The sequence below is a fragment of the Petaurus breviceps genome, unplaced genomic scaffold, assembly GCF_028583685.1.
Source record: "Petaurus breviceps papuanus isolate PSGF00001 unplaced genomic scaffold, PetGlider_PUasm1.0 37, whole genome shotgun sequence".
Taxonomy (NCBI): Eukaryota; Metazoa; Chordata; class Mammalia; order Diprotodontia; family Petauridae; genus Petaurus; species Petaurus breviceps.
The window spans coordinates 35,985,901-36,009,518 of record NW_027186296.1 but is presented as its reverse complement, the minus strand read 5'-3'; the positions used below and the strand labels follow the sequence as shown (position 1 = coordinate 36,009,518).

The 23,618-nt window shown below is 38.2% G+C and overlaps 1 pseudogene; it reads right to left on the bottom strand.

Moving 5' to 3' along the window:
* Nucleotides 1-17,957: 17,957 nt before the first annotated feature.
* On the bottom strand, nt 17,958-19,341 carry LOC138168526 (forkhead box protein H1 pseudogene; annotated as a pseudogene).
* Nucleotides 19,342-23,618: the final 4,277 nt, after the last annotated feature.

The following is a 23,618-nucleotide window of genomic DNA, read 5'->3' as shown; positions in this document are numbered from 1 at the left end:
CTTTTTCTTTTCATTTGTTACTTTAAGATAAATCATTGCCCTTAAGAGGCTTAGCCTTTCATAGGTTGATATATATGTTTCTTGCTTTATTCAGCCAGTGGGAACTTCAAACACCTGGATGTTCACACTGCTATTTTTTCCCAAAGGTAGGTAAATTTCAGATAAAACAAAATTATAATAAATACAGATACCTATTATTAGATATTAGCAATTTAAATAAACTCTTTAAAGATAAAGGTCTGAACTAAGTAGGAGAGGGACTTGAAGACCTGAAATAACATAGAAAGCTGAAGTATGATTTGGAAATCATTTCTAGGTCATTAGCTACAGGAAACATGAGAGTGAATTCTAAGTATAGAGTAAAATCCAGATCACCCAAGTGTTCAATTCAAGATGGAATATTTTAAAGGCCTTGAACTATAATATGCAATGATAGCAATGCCTTTTTATTGTTTATGGATTCAAGTACTATATTAAGTATATTTAGAATGTAATAATAAAAAACTGGCATTTATATAGCACTAAGGTTTACAAAATACTTTGTTATATTGCCAGTTGCATACATTGTTAGTTGATCGTTGAAACAAACCCATGAAGTACCATAGTTATTGTCCCCAATAAAAGAGGAAAACTGAAGTTTTAAAGGGGGTAGGTGACTTAGCCACGGTAATATAGTTAGTTTCAAAGGTGGGGTTTGAATTTGAGTCTTTCCAAAGAGTATCCAGTATTTTTAAAATTATAATTGCTGTAAAATTAATGAAGCTGTTACTCCAGTTATAAGGGTAAGATAGTCTAATGTTAAAATTTGAGGGGGGATTATTTCTAGAAAAATTATATTCTATAATGAAAAATTGGTAAGGAAGGGTTTCATATACCCTTCATGCCATGGTTATCCTTTGTTTGGTCAATCTTGTCTTGATGAGCCTCTATGAATGTAACTAGGCTGATCCTTGAACATCAGAAAAAATAGATCACAAGACCCCTACTAGAATCTGTTCTGGATTGATAGGACCTGCTAAAATTAGTGTTCTACCAAAATAGCTTCCAAAACCTCATGGTCATCTTAGTACTGGCAGCGAAACTATGATTATAAACCTTTTAACAGTCATTTTAAAAGTGTTGAAATAGTTTTGGTTCTGACCTTACTAAATAAAATTTCATTGCATTTTTGAAAGCCCTATAATTTTTTTTTAAATATCATGCTTAAAATTTGTAAAATACTCAAGTTGAATGGTAAATTTCAGAAATGTGGAGGCAATTTTGAGAGAACTAAGAACTATTTCATTTCTAAACTAATATGTATTTAAGATCATTGATATCTCCTATAATTAACCACTCATTTGTATGCTGATAAGTCACTGCGACAGTTGCAGATTTTATAAAAGGATTCCCCCACCCCCAACTATTTGCTTCATGGAAAGTAAATGAAAGTGACTGAGGTTAAATCATAAAGATCACAAGTGTACAATTAAGTAACAGAAACGAGCCCTACTAGAAGTAATCATGTTGCAAATGATCCACATAGTGTGAATCATTCTACCATCTACATAAGTATTGTGTTCACTTGTCTAAAAGCAACACTAAATAAAACTTTAATCAAAGAAGTATTTATGCCAATATATTTAGTACTGAAGAATATACTTGACACAAGTTAAATGAATGACTTGCACCATAGAGATAGTGTTACATTAAGCTTCATTAATAATAAAACTCAGTATTAGCATTTTGCTAGAAAGGCTAGAACTGATTTCCCATGTAATGGGCAAAGTTAAATAACTAGAACTCATAAGTTTAAAGTCAAATATTGCTCATTCATCGCTGCTGATCTTGTCAATACTTTCCTGTAAAGGTTTGGTCCCTACACAAGGCTGATAAAATGGTTTTTAATTACCAGATTATAAATACTGCTTTTCAGTGGGGTTGTACCTCCTCTCACACTGGCCTGTTTGATTTCTGATAATTTGTACTGCTGACTTTGCTTACCTGTTTTTCAATAACTATGGCCAATGTGACTTCTTGTCCATATGGTGATGGGCAAGTCTCCTTAGAGAACATCTTTGACAAACTACCCTATTGATCCCAGTGATTCTGTGCTGCTTGCAGCATTAAATAGTGACTTGATTTCTTGTCTAATGTTCTCACTGTGTAACAATTAAGCAAATGTAATATTTTCTTGTATTACATGAAAATCAATAGACCTCTTGCTCTTACAGAGTTGATCATGAAGAGGGATGAACTGGAAGATAGCTAAGGACAGAATTCAAGTATTATAATATTAATTGGACTTTACAGAATGTTTTTATCTTTAAAAAATTGCTATTTATAGGACAGTAGTGGTTTAGCTTTCTCTTTTGGATATTAGATAAGAAGCATTATAACCTAAGGGATAAAGTATGAGGTACCATCAAAATATTAATTCTATTTTTAGCATCAATCCTAAAGTTCTTCCCACCTTTAATAAGAGAGAAACAATACACTTAACTTTTATTCCTTCAGGTATATAGTGAATTCAAATGTATTTATAAATATAACATTAGTTTTATTTTTGTCTCCTTAGAAAGCTTTTTAATACCTTTTGCTAGCCCCCATTTAAAAAATCAGATTTCATAAATGGAGAAAGCCAAATACATTTTATTCCCACTTTGGAGACTAAAGGAAGAAACTGGGCCCAAAGTGGAAATTTTTTCTTTGGTAAGGCAAATAGGGGTAGACTTTCTGCGTTCAAATTTGGTTTGCAGTATTATGTGTTTCTTAAAATACAAACAACTTTTTTGATTAGTTGACTTTTAAAAGGTTTGTTTTTGGTCCAGAAATAACCCTGCTTCTTTACTATAATTATTTCTCTATATATCAAGTAGCAAGTAATCAAGGAAATTTCTAATCAGAATAATTTGTTGCTCATGAGACACATTAAAAAAGATGCAAAACAGGGGGTGATGATACACATGATATAAAAAATACTTTTTCTTAGTGCCTACTGGTGTCTTTACTTAGCATAATCTGCATAATGGCTGTAATTATTTATCTTTTCTATCATAAACACATTTAGTCTCTAATTAGAATCTTGCTATTTGTAATTTTTAGTAAAGCTATGCCCTTTCTTCATTTTTTAACACCATCTATACTCACTGGGGAAAAAGTTTGAAATACAAAATGACCTTTTTAGCTGACTTCTAGTCCAATCTCTTTGGAACTCATAAGTACAGAACATCTTATAACTGACTAATTATCTCTTCACTGTATACAAGAATGATGTTTAAATGAATGGGGTGACATAAAAAGGTAAGGTTCTTGGTTTCACCTCACTTAATAGTTAATGCAGAGAACAGAAACCTTACCTTAAACCTAGTGTATCAGATAGATACTTTTTTTCAGCACTCACCATTTAAGCAGTAATGGCTACTGGGGGCATCTTAACCTAAACAAGTGCTTAATGTTACATCTTACCTGGGTCAACAGTCTTAAGGTATCCAAGTTAAACTGTGTTACTATAAATTAATGGAAAATGTAACTGCACTTTGCTGAAAGATCAATGTCCAATAAAGGCTGCATAATCAAATCTTGCTGCAATGATTGAGGTCTTTAATTGCCTTTCAAAGATAAGGTAGTAATCAACCTAGCTTTAACTGATCCTTTTTACCAGTTCAATTACATGCTAATGACTAGTGCCAAGTCAGAATCTTTAACTATTTATACTTATTAAATCTTATGTTAGTCATGAAAAATTACTTAAACTACACAATCAATAGAACACAGACCTTAATTACTATATTTCACTTTTATACCTTTTTACGTTCCCAACAAATTTATTTCACAGAAGCTTTCTTGACAATAAAGGTATTATTAACAGTGACCACATTCCACAGAGCATTATTTTGTAATATAAATTTATGGCAGGAGAACTTTCTCCTTTAATGAATATGTAGCTAAACTAATATCCATCAATATAGTCATCAAACTAGTTGTCAGAAATCAGTTTATTCTGCTAATTGAGAATTCTTATATAATTGGGGGTCATCCAAGTAATATGTAGTATGTTACCAAAAGTTTGCTCAGCTTTCTAGTAAAATGAATCAAATACACTACACTGTGTAAAATCTCTTTTGTTTTGAGGTAGAAGAGGCTGGGAAATGCATTTTGTTCTAATAATCAGCATGACTCAGTGATGCTTACTGAAATAGCCAAGTTGAGAAAAATGTTAAGATACCAAATTAATACAAATATACATGAAGTTAACATTCTTTTATATAAGCCCCCGTATTTTAATTTGATCATTTTAGTTAGGTGTCTGTGTTTGTTTTAATGAAGAATTGTTTTAAAGCAAAGCCTGCCTTTTGTAAAAGGCCAGACAGAGGTGCCTGGGCCCTTATTTTTTGTTTAAATACTTATTTTTGGTTCTTAGTTGCTATCTAAATAACATTGATAATAATATTTAGTATGTGACCATGAATGATCCTTATAGCTATTTTAGTTGAACTGGGATTATTTTAAACAGTTTATAATACTGTACTACTATTACACTGTGACTAGCTTATTTTTACTTATATTAATAGTAGCAATACAAAAACTATATAAAACTTTATGAAAAGTAGCTCAAATATGAGGTGTCTGATCAGCAACAGATTTTACTTCTAAAAAACAAATCATACAAATAGTACTTTCTAAAGAAGACTTGAAGGTTTTTTTTTGTTGATAGAATTATGAACCTTATAAACTCAGTATTTTTTAGTTAACCTAAATACATAAATCTATTTGAATTCATCTTATGAGAACAAATATGTCATTAGATATATGATCATTATATGCTTTAGTGATTCATGGACCTTGTTACATACATGCTTTGTAATGTATGAATTATTTAGTAAGAAAAATCACAATAATTTTGTTGTTACTCAAAAATTTATGGGTTGGCAGAAACAATTATGCAGCCCCTGAAGCTGGTATGTTAAGGTAACATCATTAACACTCCGTGGTCTGATTTTTTTAGTTGTTCAACATAACCTTTACTGCTTTTGCTAGAATATTTCAATAATTTTATAACAAAAGCTATTTGTAAATTGAGCATTGAATTTATTAAGCATAGTGTAATTCATTTTTCTTTACTTTCAAAGAAGTGCATAATTTAAAATCAGACCTAAAAAGTTTTCTCTCCTACCACTTAAACAAGATCATAAAATTCCTAGAAGTATATATTACAAAAATAGCAATTACAACTATGCCAATAAACAGATACAGATTTTAAACTCCATTTAATAAAAGTGGTTTCTATTTACATTTCTAGAAATGTAGGTATTTTAAAAGCATGACTAAAATATGTATTAAAGTAAGCCATCGGGGTAAGATACCATCTTACTATCTTTATTCCTTTGTACTTAATATTCAGAGCTTCACCCTTAAAAGATTAAGCTTCAAATTAAGTGATATCATAATTACTGATTTCTAATTATCCAAATTTATAAAAAAAAAAAAACAAGGCTATGATAGAGGAACCAAGAGTTTGAAAATTTTAATCCAAATCTAAATATAGTATCTCAAGTTAGTGTCACATTACTTTAATTAAAATATAAATTTTGAAGTTTCAAATAACTTACTTGGGAAGGACTTTTTATTTTAATAACTTAAGCCACTTGGCCAACATTAGCACAAAACTCATAAATCCTTAATGAAGTATATTTATCCTGTTTGGATAATATGGAGATATTAAGTGACTCTTCTGGCTTGCCAACATGAACCTCATATGTTTTGAATCTTCTTTCAACCTTTATGCAATGATGTACTGACAGGCTACATAGGATAAGGAGACATCTATATAACCCTAACCCTAATTTCATGCCTTAAAAGGACTCTGGGCCCCATTTACAACTAAGAAACTCCATGTCATTAATGAAATTTTTTTTTCAATTCAACAAACATTTATTATGTGTCTATTATGAGTCAAGGGGCAGGTGGGTAGTGTTGTGGATAGAGTGGCTGGGCATAGAGTATGGAAGACCTGACTTCAAATGTAACCTTTCACATTTACTAGCTATGTGACCCTGGGCAAGTCACTAAACCCTATTTGCCTCAGTTTCCTCATCTGTAAAATGAGCTGGAGAATGAAATGGAAAGCTCCTGCAATGTCTTTGCCAAGAAAATACCAAATGGGGTCACAAAGAGTTGGACACAACTAAAATGATTGAACAACAGTATGTGTCAAGCACTGTTAGATGCTTGGATACAAGTACAAAAGTGAAATCATCTTTGCCTTTCAGGAACTTACATTATAATGGGCAATATAACATATAAGAGAATGTTGGCCAGGGAAGGGAATTTTGATCTAGGAAGTTAAAGAGAGATTGTTATTGGAGCTGTAGAGCTATAGAGTTTCAAGCCCTTTTCAGTAATAATGATAGTATTGGTTAGATTATTATTCCTAAAGTGAGCAGTTGGTAGAAATGGATAGGTTGAGGTGAAGGGAAGGGCAAGTGTACAGCAGCAGGACAGATCCCAAGATGCCCACGTTGGATGGGCCTTGGTGTCCTGGCGGATGGTTGGAGGGGATGAATGACTGACATGCTGCCTTTCTTGAAGGATTTTTTACTCAAAGGAGAACTAGGTGGAAAAGTACTAGGAACTCTCCAACACCCAAATATTACCATTTTAGGTATTATAAAATACGTTTTAACACTTTGGTGTGTGTCATTCCCTTCTATAATATCCTCCTCTTCTCAGCACATTCCCAAACCCATTTCCTAAAATCTTTAAAGAGTGAATTCAAATACACATGCACTATGATGACCTCCCTGATCCTCTCCAGGTGAACATGATCACTCCCCCTCTGTTTATATATATTTTTTGTACTTGCCAGACTCTATTTTTAATGTGTATTTTATTTTTATATTTTATATTTATTTGTGTACATGTCATTTTTCTAATTGGACTATAATTTCCTTAAGGGAAGGAAGCATGTCTAATTCATTTATAGATCCCTTACAACCCCTAGCATTTTGTCATACACATAAATGTTTACTAAATCAACCAATTCCTTGATTTCCAATACCAAACATTTGGATATCGGCATGTTTCTATTCATGAGAGCTGACTACATACATATTCCTTTCATCATTGTAATAATTTCATTCCTTAAAAATTAGTTATCACTGATAAATCAGAAACTAAACAACATAATCTGGATTTGTAGATGCAGTGACTAATCCTAGTAGTTTATCCAAGATCCACACCATTATGTTTCTCTGCAGCTCTCTGAGTCATAGTTTCCAAAAGTATAAATTATAATTATAATTTAATTATAATATAAGTATAATTCATAATTAATTAATTAAATATAAAGCCATGGAACCTTGAAATTATCTTTGACTCTAACTTTTCACACTCCATATCTGATCAGTTGCCAAGTTCTTGAGGACAACATTAGATTACAATCCTCTAGACCAGTTTGGTCAGACTCAGTTCTTTTGCCAGTTCTATTAAAGAATACACCACTTTCCTTGTACAGGAGTACATTCCAGAAACAAGGTAGCCACCCATCTGAACCCCTGTCTCTCTGAGAAGGGTATTCCTTTGGACATATATCTCCATGTAAGACAATGGTAAGGGCAGTTTCTGCAGTTTATCTGCTGTCCAAGGACCAACTTAGCTAAGTATAGAGAGGCTTACTGATGAGTGGCTGATCAGGATGTAATGGATCCTTTGGCCATGATGATTCCTAAAAACTGTGGGAAAAAATTGTTTTTTAAACACTTCTTTTTATATTTTGAATTCCAAATTTTCACTCTTCTGCCTGCACTGTCCTCTACTCACTGAGAAGGCAAACAATATATCAATTATACATATGAAAGCATGCAAAACATATTTCCATATCAGCCATATTTTAAAAAATAAAGAAAATTAGATAATTATACTTCAATTTGCACTCAGAATTCATTAGTTTCTTTCTGGAGATGGATAGCAATTTTTCATCATTCCTCTTTCGGAATTGTCTAGTATCAGTGTATTGATCAGAGTAGCCAAGTCTTTTACAGTTGGTCATCATTACAACATTACTTTTTTTTTCTTTTTTGGAGGGCAATTGGGGTTAAGTGACTTGCCCAAGGCCACACGGCTAGTTTTTATGTTAAGTGTCCGAGGCTGGATTTGAACTCAGGTCCTCCTGACACCAGGGCCGGTGCTCTATTCACTGTGCCATGTAGCCTCCCCAATAACATTGCTCTTGCTGTGCAGAATCATCTCATGGTTCTCACTTCACTTTGCATCAGTTCACGTAGGTCTTGTCATGTTTTTCTGTAAACCCTTCCCCCCATCATTTCTTATAGCATAATAGTTCCCCACAATCATATGCCACAACTTGTTCAGTCATTCCCCAGTTGATGTTCATCCCCTGATGCTATAAATGTTTTGTATATATAGCTCCTTTTCCTTTTTCTCTGATCTCTTTGGGAAACAGAGCTAGTAGTGATATTGCTGGGACAAAAGGTATGCATAGTTTTATAGCTTAGATACAAATTGTTCTCCAGAATGACTAGGCCAGTTTGTTATTCCACTAACAATTCATTTAGTGTACCTATTTTCCCTCCTCCTTTCTAGTATTTGTCATTTCTGGTAGGTGTGAGGTGGTACCTCAGAATTGCTTTAATTTGCATTTCTCTAATCAATAGTGATTTAGAGCATTTTTAATGACTATAGATAGCTTTGATTTCTTCTTCTGAAGACTACCTGTTTATATCCTTTGACCATTTACCAGTTGGGGAATTACTCTTATTTTTCATGAATTTGACTCAGTTCTATACTCAGTATATATTTGAGAAATTAGGCCTTTATCAAAGAAACATGCTGCAAAAATATTTTGGTATTATTTCATTGTCTGTGGTACCTTTTAGACAAATGTAGTTTCCCTGATAATTTCTTTTAATTAAGTCTATTTTTGCTTTTAGTTTATCCTAGATCATGATTCCCACCCCACCTTTTCTACTTTAGCTGAGGTATATTAGATTCTGCTCCAGCCCTTTATTTTAACTCTATGTGTCTTTCAGTTTCAAGTATGCATTTTGTATACAACATATTGTTGGATTCTGGTTTCTAATCTATCCTTCTGTTTACTTCTGTTTTACAGGTGAACTCATCCCATTCACAGTCATGATTGCTAATTGTATATTTCTCTCTATCCCATTTTCTTCTGTTTCCTTTCTCTCTTTTTATCCTGTCCCTCCTCAAAATTTTGCTTCTAATCACTGCCTCCCTTAATCTTCCCTCTCTTTTATCATCCCATTTCCCTCCTATAACATTTCTATACACCACTATATGGATGTATATATATCTTTATGTGTATATATGTGTGTATACACATGTGTATATACATTGTGTGTTTATGTATAGGTATGTGTGTGTATACATATATATTCTTACATCTTTGAACCAATTCTTATTAGAGTTAGGTTTAAGCACTGCCAACCACCTCTAAGACCCATAAAACTCATTTGTGACTGGCTGTCCCTACTCTAGACTTGTCCTTCTTACTCTTCTTAACTGGAAACTTCTTTATGCACAACCCAGTCCCTCCGCTAGGCAGTACCTGCTGCATGAGAGATAGAGAACCAATTAGTTGTACCTGAGTAAGAAGCCACTGCTTTCCATGACAACCAATATCATTGAGCTAAAGAAGTTGCAGTTAAATGGAAAGATGGCCATAAGTTCGAGAAGCAAACAGAGGTGTTTTTATTGTGTGTCCAAGGAGAGCAAGCAACATTATTTCATGAGATATTGAAGTCATACTATGCTGCTCAAAATAATCATTTGCCAAAAGACCACAAGATAATTATAGTTTATGTAACAACATCTCTTGCAAAGGATAGAATGGGAGAAAATTCCTAGAAAAGGACTTCAAGATGACCCTTCATGTTGACATATACTTTAATCTTAGGTGACTTTAAAATTGGGTGAGTATAGAGAAGAATGGTGAAAAATAAACTAAAAAACATGTCAAGGACTAAGAAATAAGAGAGAGTAAAGGCTCATAGAAAAAATGAAGTCTTGAACCTATATTTCTTTTTTTTTTTTTTTTTGCTTTTTTGGAAGGGGGAAGAGGCAGGGCAATTGGGGTTAAGTGACTTGCTCAAAGTCACACTGCTAGTACATGTTAAGTATCTGAGGCTGGATTTGAACTCAGGACCTCCTGACTTCCAGGGCCAGTGCTCTATTCACTGTGCCACCTAGCTGCCCCAGGTCTATATTTCTTTTTTTTTTTTTAAATTAAACCAATCGGGGTTAAGTAACTTGCTCGAGGTTACACGGCCAGTTATTTCTGGGTGTGGTGCTGAGTATCCGAGCCCGGATTTGATCCAGGTCATCCCGACACTGGAGCCAGTGCTCTTACTTGCTGAGCCACCTGGCCACCCCTAAGCAATTGGGGTTTAAGTAACTTGCTCAAGGTTACACGGCCAGGTGTTTCTGGGTGGGTGCTAAGTGTCTGAGCCCGGGATTCGATCTCCAGGTCTTCTCAACACTGGAGCTGGTGCTCTTACTCGCTGTGCTACCTGGCCGCCCCTGGTCTATATTTCTTAAAAAAAAAAAAAAAGCAAACCTTTCCTCAAGAAGAGACTCAAGAGGTATCAGACAGAGTAAGGGCCTATTAATATCACAATAGATAAAATTAATTATATTTTAACAAAAAAACAATATATGTTTACTAGTATGGGAGTAATTTGTGAATTAGCAGTGTATAGTCTGACCATTGACTTGTTAAAGCAAAAATCAAAATCAATACCAAGTTAGACGCATGAATGAACATGAGAATATATGGAATAAAATGGAAGGAATCTTAACTATTAAAGTAATATGTTCCACAAAATTGGTAAAAGAATAGATATTTGCAGAGACATCGATGCAAATAAATTACCACAACAAGGTGACCATAAAAGTTTAGAAGTAAACACTTGATCATGTTAAGCAAAGAAGGATGGTAACCAAGGGCAAGACCAGTTTTAAATAAAACTTTTTTTAAATAAAAAAACAAAAACAAAAAACAAACCCAAAACCTTTGTTTTTAATCTTTTGGAAGGGGATGGTAGAAGTTTTGAGCAATATCGAGAAACAATGGTAGGAAAAAAAACACATTTAAAGAAAGTAGTTGTTTCCTGAAAGCATGACAGATGAAAGAAAAAAGACAACAAAGAGACAAAACGTTGGGAAGCATTTCAAGACCCATGACTGACAACAAAGCCACCACATTTAGATTCTGCCATCATTGTTCCCCAATTGCCTGAGGAACTGAAAATGACACAAAAGAAAACAAAGATAAATAAAACTGGAGTAAACCAAATATGCAAAACAAAATAAAACAAAAACCAAACCCAGGTTGTGCTGGAGGTGACATGATTTTGAGGGCATTATAGGACTAGAGTCTCAAGATATATGAAAGGAAGGACCTTATTACCTAGAAAAAGTGACAGAGAAAAATACCAATAAATACTGACTGACACTTCCATTTTCATGATAAAAACCTTTACCTGTTTTGGGAGCATCCTGGATAAAGGAAGGAGCTGGAAACGAATAGGCTGACACAAACAATATTTTACAGCAGATCTCATCTGTACACAGTTGACTGATAATATAATATCCTATTTTCCTGTTTATTGAATATACAAAATTATGACAAAGGAAGGAAACAAGCACTTATTAAGCACCTACTATAGGCCAGATTCTGAGCACTTTATAAATATCTCATTTTATTTTTACAATAACCCTAGGAGGTGAGTATTATTATCCCCATTTTACAGTTGAGGAAACTGAGGCAGAGGTTGAGTAACTTACCCAGGGCTACATAACTATTTAGTGTCTTAGGCTGGATTTGAACTCAAGTCCTCTTGACTCCAAGTCAAGTGCTCTCTCCACTGTACCACCTAGCTGCCTATGAAACAAATTGTTGCCTTATAATCTCTCCTCTGACAAAATGTCTACCATGCATGTGTCCAAATCATACAAGATTCCTTAACAGGAGAAAAAACAAAGATAAGTTTCATCGGTGACCCTCTAATGATGAATACTAAGCAAAGCACTAGTCAGCGATATGTGTTTACTACTGTCCTGGAGTCTATCCAGCAAAGAGTCCTTTGGAAGAGGAATTAGATACAGATGGTGAGGTGCTCCTGTTGGTGAATAACGTTTTGCTAACTGGAAGAAGTGCTGGAACATTGCAAACTTCTTAAATTAGACACAGAGTCATACAAAAGACTTTGATCTAATTATTCCCCCAGGGAAAAAAACACAAAACAAAACAAGTGGTTGAACAGTGTCTACTGTCCTGTCTGTCATATTCATTTGGTTGGACAATCCATAGACCTGGTCCATCAGTATCTCTCAGTATAATGAGGCATTAATAAATGATAAACCAGCTCTAGAACTGAATAGTAGGAGAGTGGGCCCCTCAGAAATTTTGTAGTTTTTTTTTTTAATGATCTCAGGTTTTTCCCTGAAGCAGAGATTCATCTTTTTAATATTAATATTCTTCTAGTTATGTTATTATAGATACAAGTTATGAAATATCATAAGTTATGAAGAATTAAAATTGTAGATGACCCAAAGTGAAATGGAGAGTATACATGGCAGACATGAATAGGCTGCAAAATATTGCTAATAAAGATTATGTAGGAGAAGTGGTGTAGAGTATATCAGAAAGATATGTGTCTGGAAAAGGAGGAGGGCTGGTCAAATGTGGAGAGTGAAGGATAACTAGCAACATGTTGTGCTAGGTGGTGCAATGGATAGAGTGCCAGGCCTGGAGTCAGGAAGACCTGAGTTCAAATCTTCTAGCCTCAGACATTTATTAGCTGTGGGACCTGGAGAAGTCACTTAACCTTGTTTGCCTCAGTTTCCTCATCTGTAAAATGAACTGGAGAAAGAAATAGCAAACCAGTCCAGAACCTTTGCCAAGAAAACCCCAAATAGGGGCAGCTAGATGGCGCAGTGAGTAAAGCGCCAGCCCCAGAGTCAAGAGGTCCTGAGTTTGGTTCCGGCCTCAGACACTTAACACCCACACACACAAAAAAACTAGCTGTGTAACCTTGGGCAAGTTATTTAACCCCAATTGCCCTCAAAAAGGCAAAAAAAAAACCCAAAACCCCAAATAAGGTCACAGAGTGTCCAACACAACTAAAATGACCGAATAACAACAATGTTTCAGGCACATCCATATAATATAAAGAGCTAAAAGAAGAATTCTAGCATGTTTCAAGGATTCCCTGTGGGGGATTTATAAGAGGCCATATACAAAAGTAGCAGAGAATGAAAAAATATAATCATTTGCTCTAGACTATAGGAAGGTATACCCACATCGATGAAATTGTAGCTGTAGTGATAGAATCCCTCACTAAAATATTGAGTGTCTCTGTCATATCTGTCCCCTTCTTTTTACTGGTATAGCCATCACCCTAATTCAGGTCCCCATCACTACTCTTCTGGACTATTGTAATGACTTCCTAATTGAGTTCCCTGATTCTAGTCTCTTCCTTCTCCAATACATTCTCCACAATTGCCAAAATAATCTTCCTAATGCATAATCTAAAATGCTCAAATACCTTTAGGAGCCCTATTTACAACAGGATAAAACACAAATTCCTCAGCCTAAAGGTAGCTAGGTGGTACAGTGGATAAAGTGTTGCACTTGGGAGTCAGGAAGAAATCAGTTCAAGTCCAGTCTTAGATACTTACTAGCTGTGTGACTCTGTACAAATTATTTAACCTCTTTCTGCCTGTTTCCTCAACTATAAAATAGGGATAATAACAGCACCTACCTCTCAGTATCAAATGAGATAATATTTGTATAGCACTTAGCACAGTGTCTGGCATAGAGTAGGCATCTAACAAATGTTTGTTTTCTACTTTTCTTCCTTCCTGGAATTCAAGGATCTCCACAGCTTGGCTCCTTCCTACTCATTTAGTCTTATTTTATGCTGTATTTTCACAGTTGAGCTCCCCACTACAACTCCTTTACAAAGATCTGAAAATGCACCTGATAAAAAAATCCAAGATTAAAAAAAAAATCACTGAATTATGTTTCCAATACAGGTTAGCCTGCAGTCACAGACAGAGAGGTCTATGGACACTTAAGATAGGGTCTTGTCAGAATCATTTAAGAATCGAAAGTGGACCAAGTCTGTAGACTAGGGCAAGAAGAAGTTGTAGATCTATATTGAGGGGCCCCAACATTGTGTAGGACAGGTGCCAACTAGCAGCTCGTCATTCCTTACCCAGGTCCAGATCACAGATTCAAGGCAAACTGAGAAGGGGACCTGATCCTAGTGCTGACATTCCAAGGCAAAGGGTGGCTGCAAAGTTAGTTAAAAGAGGGAAAGCACGAGCACTAAGGGGGGGTCAAAAAAGGCTTCCTGTAGATGGTAGGATTTTAACTGGGACCTGAAGTAAGCCAGGGAAGATGGGAGGTGGTGATACTGAGAGACAGCATTTCAAGCATGAGAGACAGCCAGTGAAAATGCTGCAGCTGGGAGATGGAGTATCTTGTTAATGGAACAATAAAGAGGCCAGTATCACTGGATTACAGTGTGTGTGTGTGTGTGTGTCTGTATGTGTGTGTGTTTGGGGGGTTGCTACCCTGGGGCACTCCACTAGTGGTGAATTGTACCAAATGAAGAATAAGTTCAGCACAAACAGTATCTTTGTGGGGACAGAACCAAGATGCCGGAGTAGAAGCACAAACTTGGCGTGTGCTCCTGCTCCTATTACTTCCAATACATGTAAAAAAAATGACTCTGAACAAACTTTAGAGCTACATAACCCACAAAATGACAGAAACAAATCTCCCACTGAAGGCAGCCTGACAGGCCAACAGGAAGGACCTATCAAACTGAGCTGGGAGCCCAGCAGAGTCCTCAGTGAGCAGCATGGTTCTAGCCCCAGGGCAGCCACACCCAGCAGCAGCCAGAGCAGACTTCAGGAGAGTGAATCATCAGTAGCTGTGTCGGTTTCCAGACTTCTTAACCCATAAATGCCAAAGACAAAGTAAAAGGTCAGTGTAGAACTCTGTTGAAACAGGGGGATGGAAGAGTTCAGTCTGGCCCCTGCCCCCAGGGTGAGAAGCAGCAGAAGCACGGTGGTGCAGCCACCCTGTGGCTGCTTCCAGAGCTCCTGCTGCAGATAGTAGAGGGACCAAGTGACCATTCAGAGGGTAATTGCTCTTGCTTTAACCTACTTGGATCTGGATCTCAGTCTTGGATTGTGGTCCTGGAGTGTGTGGCCAGTGAGCCAGAGTTTGTGGGGGCTGCAGAGAGGGCACCCTCCTAATAGCTCTGGCAGCTGAAAAAACCCCAGCAATTTGGGACAAAGTTCTCCTCTCTAGAAGCAGAGTTCTACCATGGCAAAGAGCTCAAAAGTCAAGTAATTGGCTGACAATATGAACAAGTAGAGCAAACACAAATAGACCATAGAGTCCTTTTTGGGGGACAAAAAGGATCAAGGCATGGAGTGGAAGGAAGACAGCAAAGTCAGAGCTCCTGCATCAAAAGCCTCCAAGAAAACTATGAATTGGTTATAGACCATGGAGGAGCTTAAGAAGGATTATGAAAATCAAGTAAGAGAAGTGAAGGAAAAATTGGGAAGAGAAATGAGAATGATACAAGAAAATCATGAAAAGCAAGTCAACAGCCTGCTAAAGGAGACCCAAAAATACACTAAAGAAAATAACACCTTAAAAAAAATAGACTAACTCAAATGGCAAAAGAGGCCCAAAAGCCAAAGAGGAGAAGAATGCCTTAAAAAGCCGAATTTTCTAGATGGAAAAGGAATTTCAAAAACTCACTGAAGAGAATAACTCCTTCAAAATTAGATTGGAGGAAATAGAAGCTAATGACTTTATGAGAAATCAAGATACTATAAAATAGATCCAAACAAATGAAAAAATAGAAGGCAATGTGAAATATCTCACTGGAAAAACCACTGACCTGGAAAATAGATCCAGGAGAGATAATTTAAAAATTATTGGAGTACCTGAAAGCCATGATCAAAAAAAGAGCCTAGACACCATCTTTCAAGAAATTATCAAGGAAAATTGCCCTGATGTTTTAGAACCAGAGGGCAAAATAGAGATTGAAAGAATCCACCCATCACCTCTTGAAAAAGATCCCAAAAAGAAAACTCCTAGGAATATTATAACCAAATTCCAGAGTTCCCACATCAAGGAGAAAATACTGCAAACAGTCAGGAAGAAACAATTTGAGTATTGTGGAAACACAATTAGGATAACACAAGACCTAGCAGCTTCTACATTAAGGGATGGAAGGGATTGGAATATGATATTCCAGAGGTGAAAGGAACTAGGACTAAAACCAAGAATCACCTGCCCAGCAAAACTGAGTATAATGCTACAGGGGAAAATATGGTCATTCAATGAAATTGAGTATTTTCAAGCATTCTTTATAAAAAACCAGAGCTGAACAGAAAATTTGACTTTCAAATACAAGAAGCAAGAGAAGCATGAGAAGGTAAACAGGAAAAGGAAATCATAAGGAACTTATTAAAGTTGAACTATTTACATTCCTATATGGAAAAACAATACTTATAACTCATAAGACTTTTCTCAGTATGAGGATAGTTGAAGGGAATATATATGTATATATATGTAGACATACACATATATGTATGTATAGGAGGGTATATGTGTATATAAACATATATGTGAGTGTGGGCATATGTATGTTCATTTATACATAGAGGGCACAGGATGAGTTGAATATGAAAGGATGATATCTAAAAATAAAATTAAGAGGTGAGAGAGGAATTAATTGGGAGAAGGTGAAAGGGAGAGATAGATTAGGGTAAATTATCTCATATAAGAGAGGCAAGAGAAAACTGTTACAATGGAGGTGAAATGGAGCAGGAAGGTGAAAGGGAATGGGACAACCTGATTCTCATTGAATTTGGCTCAAGGAGGGAATAACATATACACTCAATTGCATATCTTACCCTACAGGTAAATGGGAGTGAGGGGATAAGAGGAAGGATGATAGAAGGGAGGGCAGATTGAGGGAGAGGGTAGTTAGAAGCAAACATTTTTGAAAAGGGACAGGGTCAAAGGAGAAAACAGAATAAATGGGGGGCAGGATAGGATGGAGGGAAATATAATTAGTCTTTCACAATATAAGTACTATGGAAATGATTTGGGTAACTACACATGTACAACCTATATTGAATTGCTTATATTCCCAGTGAGGGCAGGTGAGGAGGGAAGAAGGGAAAAAATCTGGGACTCAAAGTTGTTGTTGTTGTTTTTTTTAAACTGTCTTAGACCTTTATTGCCTCTATTCTTGTGTGCCCCGACCCCCGACAAGCTCTGAGGCTCTGGAGCAACCAGCTCACATCCCTTTTCTCTACCCCTGCCCCCCACAACAAAGGTGCTAGTTCCTCCCCTCCCCAAGCCCAAGTGAGGGGCCATAGGCAGAGTCCCAGCCTCTTCTCTCAGCCAGGAGATAGTATAAACTGAAGAACAGACAGGACCTGACAGATATAGGGGGAAAACATGATAGGAAAGAGTATAATGGAGATGTTGGGGGGCAGGGATAGTGGAAAGAATTTTAGGTCCTGTCAGGAAAATTGGGTTGGGGGGGGGGTCTCAGTTTTGGCTCTAACTCATTGGATGACCTTGGGTAATTCTTCACCTCAATGAACTTGTTTTTTTTTTTCTCTGAAAAATTAGGGGGTTAAACTCTTGTGATCTCAAAGCTCCTTCCCAATTCTAAGATTCTGTGTCAAATGGATTGTCCCCAGGGCTCCAGTGAGTCACTTTCTCACTGTCTCTCTCCCTCTGGGAAGGCATGGCAGTATCATTCCACAAGGGAAGGGGTTGTAATAAAATTTTCAAAAGACTCAGTTGGCTCTGAGTTTAAATCTGATTTTAAATCCTATGACTGATTAGAAAAGTGGTAAGAGGGTGACTAATCATCGGACAATCCTTAAGGAGGGGAACAACTGGTTTGTAATTGTGGACCTGGGACTTGGGTCTGAGGATGTCTGGGAACCCCCAAGGTGAAACCTTATCTCTTTTGCTTTCCTTATGTGGACTCAATTTGGGGTGGAGTTTGGAGAAGAAGGCAAGGAATGAATGGGAGAGAGATCTTGGTCCAACTTCTTCATGCATTGTACCAGGTGAGTAAAACATCTGGAGTAGACCCCCTGAGGTTAGGAGATACCAGGTCCAAGGGGTGAGTGACCAAGACACCATAGATGCTCTTGTTGGGTGGTACCACCTGGAAGAGTGCATCCAAGTCCCCTACAGAGCCAGAGGGACCAGTGATTTTAGGTGCTAGCCCTTAATAGGGAGGGCCTGGTGAAGGCAGACACTGATGGCAAGGTGGGGGTGCTAAGGGCATCACCACATTTGGGATGAATATGGGGGAGTATGATGTGGGCAACTGTCCCCAAAGGAGGATCCTGGTACCTCCTGATAGCTGCACCTGGCTTGAGGTACCCTGAATTACAGGGAGGGGCAGGAGAGGCCAGGAGCCTTGCTCAGATGAGAGAGGAGGGGGCTGAGACACCACTGTGGTTCCCAACAGCCCTGCTTGGGTTGAGATACCCTGCAGGAGGGGGATCGGTTTGGAGGGGCCAGAGTCCACACTCTGATAGAGAGGAGGAAGAGGACAGGGGAGAAGTAGGTGTGCCATGGCTCCCCAAACACCCTTCTTGTGACTTGGAGAAGGGTCCCAGGGGCCAGGACACTGGCTCTGAAGTAGAAGAGAAGAAGAAGAGGAGGATGGCCATGGGGGCTGGGGCCCTTCTGGAATATCCCCAAGCAAGGAATCAATAGTGAAGGAGTTGCTGGCTTGGTTGGGGCTAGGGAGCCGGTAGGGCCAGCCACGGGGAACATAGGGGGACAGATCCTTGGCAAAAGCTTTGCCTTGGCCACCCCTCTCCCCTCGATGGGCCACAGCTGTATTTTGCAACTGAAGGGCCTCAGCAGGGATCTGGCTCATATCCACTGCCCAAAAATTCCCCTCAGCCTGTGGCTTTTCTGGGTCCTTGGAAACCTTGTGGAAGCATCGATTAGAAGAGAGGTTGTGTTGGATGGAATCCTTCCCCCCTTCATAGTCATCCTTGAATAAGGGGAACAGAGCTTGAACCTGGTGAATGATCTGGGCCAGTTTCAGCCTCCAATAGGGGCAGCCTGAATCACCAGGGCTATCATGGCCAGGTAGGTGTAAGGAAGCTTGTCATGCCAAAGATATTTCTTCTTCCTTTCCTTCTTGGGGGGCTCTGGTTCTGGTTCTGGCCCCAGCTGTGGGGGCCAGGGCTTGAGCCCCCTTGGGGCACCGTGATAGGGAAGGACCCAGCACTAGGCATGGAGTTACTTAGATGGTGTTGATCTAAGAAATGGGGACCTAGGATCTTGGGATTCTGAGACTCAAAGTTTTAAAAACATATGTTTTAAAAAAAACCAGTATCTTTGTGGGTCCAACCCCAAGAGCAGAGTTGAATCTCAGTTCCAGCTTCCAAACCTGTGAAACTTGCAGGAGGTAGGCAGGGCAAGAATACCAGACCAAAGGGAAGCCTACAATTCTGACATTCTGAACCTGAAGAGCTTTCCAGCTGGCTGATAGTACTTGAGTCCAATAGTAGTCTCCTGGAATTCCAACCAAGATCAATCCCATAGGGGATCTTAGAACAACATTCAATAGCTCAAGGAATTATCAGAGATCCAAAAGGATACAAGTTCAATCCAGACATTTCCTCTAGAAGCATAAAGAGCATGACTCTAACATAAAGTCTAAAGTTAGGGGGTGGCCAGGTAGCACAGCGAGTAAGAGCACTGGCTCTAGTGTTGAGAAGACCTGGAGATCGAATCCCAGGCTCAGACACTTAGCACCCACCCAGAAACACCTGGCCGTGTAACCCTGAGCAAGTTACTTAACCCCAATTGCTTAGGGGTGGCCAGGTGGCTCAGTGAGTAAGATCACTGGCTCCAGTGTCGGGATGACCTGGATCAAATCCAGGCTCAGATACTCAGCACCACACCCAGAAATAACTGGCCGTGTAACCTTGAGCAAGTTACTTAACCCCTATTGCTTTAAAAAAAAAAAAAGTCTAAAGTTAGGAAGTGGGCTGGAAGAATGAGTAACCCTGTCCCCCTTGAAAAAAAATTCATTATCAAGAATTATTATGGTGGCAGGGATACCCAAAGTACAAACCCTTCAAAAAGAGAATGACTCCAAAACATTTATAAGCAAAACCTTAAAGAAAAACATAACTTGGACACAAGTTCAATTAGAACTCCTGGAAGAGTTAAACTAAGAGTCAAAGAAAGAGGTAACAACGATTTTCCAAATCAAATAGAAATACTAGAGGAAAAAATAAGAAATTGGAAGAAAGAATTAGAGAATGAAATAATAGTGTTTTTTTTTTAAAGCAATTAGGGTTAAGTAACTTGCTCAAGGTTACATGGCCAGGTATTTCTCGGTGGGTGCTAAGTGTCTGAGCCCAGATTTGATTCCCAGGTCATCCCGACTCTGGGGCTGGTGCTCTTACTTGCTGTGCTACCTGGCCGCCCCAATAACAGTTTTTAAGAGGTTCCAAACTTTACCTAATAATGGAGAATAACTTGCTGCCCTACTATTCCTTCTTCCTACCAATCTCTTCCCAAACACATGATAAGGGCTATTTCCTAGAAGAGGGCTATAATTTCTTAGCTTATCTGGAGAGAGGATAACTAGGAGCAATAAGTTGAATGAGCAGAGGCAGATTTGAACTTTATGAATGGAAAAACTTTCTAACAATTACAATTATTCACAAGTAGAAGGTGCTGCCTAAGGAGACTGGCTGTAGGTTTAGTCACTAGAGGACTTCTAGCAAAGGCTGAATGGCCACTTAGGTATGCTTTAGGGGTGATTCTCAATAAGTTACAGGCTTTGTGTTACAGTTGGAAAAAGAACTGTCTCATAGAGTAAGTCGTTGGATTCATATCCCACCTGTGATAATACCTATGTGACCTTGGGCAAGTTTCTTCATTGTAAAATGGACTGGATGGTCTCTGAGGTCCCTTTGAGCTCCAGCCTATGTTCTAGAAGCTTCTGAAATCCCAAGTGAGATTTTGCTATTTTGTGAACATGATTACACAGTTGTTTCTTTGTTTTTGTGCTTGGTTGTTTTTGTATCTCTTCGTGAAACCCCTTGCTGTGAACAAACTCAAGCTAAGGCTAAATAACTGAGGCTGGAGACAGGCAGCAGATGCTAAGTGGAGTTTGTCCTTTCCTGCTCCACATGCCTTGCACTCTAATCAGTCGGTGCATATGGAAATAGCTGGAGATGGGGGAAAATACCTCTAAAAATTATAATAAGAAAACATAATTCATCATAGGATGTTTGTTTCCTAACTAACTTGTCAGAAGCTATATTTTGTGTAGACTACATCTGTAATGGCAGATCTGATTAGGAGTCTTGTCTCTCCAATTCACTGGGCTCCTTAACCAAGAATCAAACCCCTCAAATAGCTATTACAAGCAAAATCTCTGCTACAATGAATCTATTTCATCCACCAAACTATCAGTGTATTTCAACCAAACCCAGAGTAACTTCATTATTTTACTAAGAGACTTTTAAAAATGCCCTCTATGCAAACATTTTAAGATTAAATACACATTTAATTTTGAAATAAAAATAACTATTTTATATAGCACTTTTAAGTTCCTCACAACAATCCTCTGTGGTAGGTAGGTAGGTATGGTATTATCATCCCTATGTCATATGTTTAATCATTATCCAGAAAACAAAATGTATTCTTGCTTGACAAAGCTTTCAGAAGTTATGGCATTCTGTCATCTAAAACCTAACAATGAACAGTCTTGCGTTGCCTGCACCCAGGACATTTCTTAGATCGAGTGTTGGAGGTTTCTTGGAAAAGTGCTTACTGCAGCTGTCAATATACTAAGATGTTTTATAAGAGGTACGACAAGCTGAAGTTTGATTACAGCTGTGTCTGCAAGTATTAGGAAAGAGCACGGAGTATGCTATTAGTGGAGAAACTGCTTCAGTTTATGCAAATTTGTCAAACTGACTCGGTTTTCCTCATAGTCCTGTGAATGAAAAAGGTATTTTAGCAGATCACTGGGTTACAGAAATTTTCTGGTTTTGTAGCCTATTTTTTAAGAGATCTAATAGAAAACAAACCTTCATTAAAGGTACATGGTGACTTCAGGCAAAAGGTTCATTTTCATAGGATTGAGGTTCATGTGGAGAGTAGTAAATTCTAGAATGTTTAGGGGAAACTAAAACAAATCTTACAGTAGTTACTATAGTTACTGAAAAGAGAAAATTTATGCCCAATAATAGCCATTCAAATATTAAACATACTCAAGTATAGGCAATGTAAAATAAGGGCGAATGATAGACGGTTTCAGGAATTACTCAGGAGAATGAGCAGTTTTCCATTTTTCCCCCCCACGTTAACCAAAAATCTAGCTGCTGAAAAAGGGCTTTTGAAGTCCTTGCCCTCCACCCTCTCCACCCCCTCCATCCCCAGTCTACATGTAACTCAGAAACAGCAAAACTACTGACATGCACTTTTTAATCGGAAAAGGAAGAGAGGAAAATTTTAGAGGTTACAATTTGCAAAAACGCTTGACAGGAGGTTATAGATATCAACCAGAGTTTGAAAGCCATGAAAAGCGAAGAAATAAAGAAAAAATAGCAGACGGCTATTGCCATACCTGTAATTATAGCCTAATATTATTGATTTAAGTAAGTATTGCAATAGAACTGTTAATTTATGAACGCTACTGGTTATATTTGCAACAGTTAATAAGAGAGGAAGATGGTCCCATCTCTATCTAGCTTGTTAATCTGTTCTCTGCGTTAGCTTATGCTATTTAGGGGCATTCCCGAGGGGAAACAAGGTCACAGAAAGACCCAAATTAGATTGGCTAATGCTGCAGGGAGGTGATGCTCTTTCGGGTGCATGACGTGGGTAAGGAGGAGAAAAAAAAAAAAAAAGCTCAGTCTGGGTCTTAGACCTGAGACCGGGTATTTATTGCTGGTTTGATGGGGGTGGGCTGGGAGAAGAGAGAGGACAAGGAGAATTTTTGGGGTGGAAATAAAGTAGCACCAAAGACTGCGGTGTCCGCCACCAGACACATAAACCAGGTGCGTCCCTGGCTGGGTAAGAGCAAAGAGCACGAACCATCCATCACCTCGCTCGTACTCCCGGGGTGCAACCCCAGAACCCGCCCGCTTCGCTTAGATCGCCGCTCCCGGATAACAGAAGGTCGGCAGAGGACCACGCGGTTATCCGGGGCCTCGCACACCAACCTCGCAGCCTCCCAGCCAGAGAAGCCTACACGGCTTTCTCCTGTACCCAGCAGCCGTGCTCAGACCTCCCCAGGGCCCTTTCCACAGCCCCTTCCCCTACGTCTTTTTTTCCCTAGTGGTTCCCAGCCGCGACGGTGGCCTGAGCCCTTAGGGTTCACGTGGGCGGGGCTGGGACTAAGGGAAAGGGAAGGGTGTGGGCTTGTGCCCTCTTCCAACATGGCGTCAAGGGAGTCGTTCTCACAGCTCTCGCCCGCCCCCCGGGTTCCGGCTCCGTGCGTTTTGGTTCCGGAGTAAAATTCCCTCTTCCCCCCCCCCACCCC